General features: G+C 36.1%; 1 protein-coding gene across 1 annotated transcript in view; it reads right to left on the bottom strand.

Annotated features, from left to right (window-relative positions):
- The window catches only part of emp2 (epithelial membrane protein 2), a 19,323-nt gene extending 17,480 nt beyond the window's left edge, over nt 1-1,843 (bottom strand). The window contains exon 1 of the mRNA XM_014006928.1: nt 1,599-1,843. The gene's annotated coding sequence lies outside the window, so the exon portion shown is untranslated. The remainder of the gene's footprint in view (nt 1-1,598) is intronic.
- Nucleotides 1,844-2,594: the final 751 nt, after the last annotated feature.

Genomic DNA, 2,594 nt, shown 5'->3' with positions numbered 1-2,594 from the left:
GGTAATAAAATAATTGCTGATGTAATATTTTCCCTATAATTATACAAAAACACAAAATAAGTATAAATTAGTATTATGTGTACAAGCTGTGTAGATTGTCAAAAAGCCTGTGTTTTTAGGGTTATTAATGAAGTTCGTGTACTAAGACCAGTAATATTTGGGGTCACAAGTTTTTGCCATGGATATTTTGTGGGTCAGAAGATAAAAAGCTTGGGAACCACTGCTCTAGGAGATATTTGCTCTCTGTAAAAATCTGTTACAAACTGTGTAAAAAGTACAGACTTCAGACTACACATCAGTTTTTAAATTGTGTTGATAGACCAAGTAAAACTGGAGTTATGATAAAAAAATTACAGAACTTTAAATTATTTTTTGTCATATTTAAAGCAGAGAGGAGCATCGAGCAGACTGACCGGGGGAACCTCCAGTCAGTCTGCCTGGCGGCATTAATCGTATGCTAATAACTGTCAAGTGCCAAAAAATAATCGATTAAAGTTTTTCTAACAATTAATTGCACGCGATTAATTGCCCAACCCTAAACTAGCTGTCAGTGAGTAATCACCACATAGACAACTAAAACCGATTGACCTTTGGAGTCCACCAATTTCAAGACGGCTACAACTTGACTTTCGCTAACACAAACATGGTTATCACAYAGTCAAGTTTACAGAGACTGAGATCAAATTTGGTGTGGCGGCGGTCACAAGACTTGTGTTTATAAATTTACATCACTATACTGTGCAGCATCAGCAGCTCACGCTAAGCACCAACTGTAAACTGATTGTTGTTTAAAGAGGTCCAAAATTCTTATTTTCAATTTTTTCTTCACACTTTCTTTCTCTTTCTTTCTTTCATGTGCATACTTAATAAAAAGACATGTTTTTAAACTTTTATGTGATTTTAAATAGACTCCCTGAGGCTAAAGGAGGGGGGGAAATAAAATAATAAAATAAAACTCCAACTCTGGAAACCTGAAGAGAGATAATTCTCGTCCCAATCACAAGAGGGCGCCAAATACAAAATTGAAGCTGTAAAAAAACGACAAATTAAAACGTTATTTGGATCACAAAATGCTTGTAACTTTAGTTATAACGATACTTTTTATATATAGGTAAATTAAAGAAACGCAACCTACATATCAGTTGTATAAAAACAACATAAAGGCTGGAGTTTTACTTCTTTATTTTTTTTTGCAAGCTGCCTATGCCTATGTATATCAGGGGTTTCCTGCGTCAACTGGAAAAAAAAAAAGCAAACAGTTTCTCTTCCTTAGCAATGAAACAAACATTCGTTCATTGTATGAAAATACATTTGACTCACACACACATGAACACACACACGGGCTGACAACGCCCCTTTAAACACTAAATGCCGGAGAGAGCCACAGAGTTACGACCTGAGCAAAAATATCCGCGGGCAAAAAAAAGTCACCAAGTGTTTCTTTTAAAAAAATAATAACAACTGTTTCCTCATAAATTACAAAGTGGAATAAACTCATATGTTTTCGTGTCTGTTTCACACAATCTCATCGAAAAGTGTTTTCATGATTTGCTTTCATCATTTCATTAAACCCAAATAAATTGCATTTTTTTACTCACCGAGTTTAAAGGAAGCAAAGCTGCGCGAAATTCCAGGCTATTAAAAATGAATTTGAAATACTAAATAAAATAAAAATAAATAAATAACTCCTGGCAGTTTCACGCATATAACACCGGGAATCGAACTCGAAGCCCCCTCGTTTTAAAAACCAGGAGAGGATTTTAAAAAGAAGCGTCCGCTGTGGGGGGAGGGCTCGAGACCTGGAGCTGGGTGTGGTTACAGTGAATCTGTGCCTCGAGGTGTTGTTGTCCGGGTTGGGGACAGACGCAGCACGGCACTTCTAGGCTATTAATTTTTAGGGCAATATGTGCGCGGAGGGATACAATGGTGACGAAAAGTGTCTGTCAGTTTATGAGTTTGTGTTTCCCTCCTCACATGGCTGACAGAGTGGAAAAGACACAGGGGAAAGGAACAAATAAGCCAGACAGAGGGGGAGACAAAAGGAAATTAAGGAGATAAAAGGGATGAAAAGTTAAAAAAAAAGAAGGGAAAAGCTAAGTAAAAACTGAAGGAGGGAAATGAGTTAGCTCCATTTAAACAGATGTTTGCAACATTGACCAACTTGACATTCTGTTGTCTTAGACCTTGTTTAAACTTTGCACAGCATAACTTTCACTACAAGATGCAAAGGTATAATTCTATTGTAAAACAAATAATAAATTAGACAAAAAGAGAAAACTTAGACATGCATGAGTACCAATCAGCCACAAAATTGCATTTTTCCTCATCCATTTTTAAACCTTTTTTTTTTTGCACTTTAAAGAGTAACTTACCCCAAAATTAACTTTTTTAGCTGATAAACTGCCTAGAATGTGTCTAAAATGTTATATAGTACTATTTCTGTGCTAATTTTGATGTTTTTGTGCGTATTTGTTCAAATCTGTAATATTTGGTCTAAAAAAGTGTTTTTGCTGCTCATATGGGTAGAGCAGTGGTACTGCAGGCTAATTTGCATATTGGTTAACGGCTCTCCACGGTGACATGCTTTTCCACGG

The sequence above is a fragment of the Austrofundulus limnaeus genome, unplaced genomic scaffold (genome assembly GCF_001266775.1).
Source record: "Austrofundulus limnaeus strain Quisiro unplaced genomic scaffold, Austrofundulus_limnaeus-1.0 Scaffold38, whole genome shotgun sequence".
Taxonomy (NCBI): Eukaryota; Metazoa; Chordata; class Actinopteri; order Cyprinodontiformes; family Rivulidae; genus Austrofundulus; species Austrofundulus limnaeus.
This window is presented reverse-complemented; position numbering and strand designations above follow the sequence as displayed.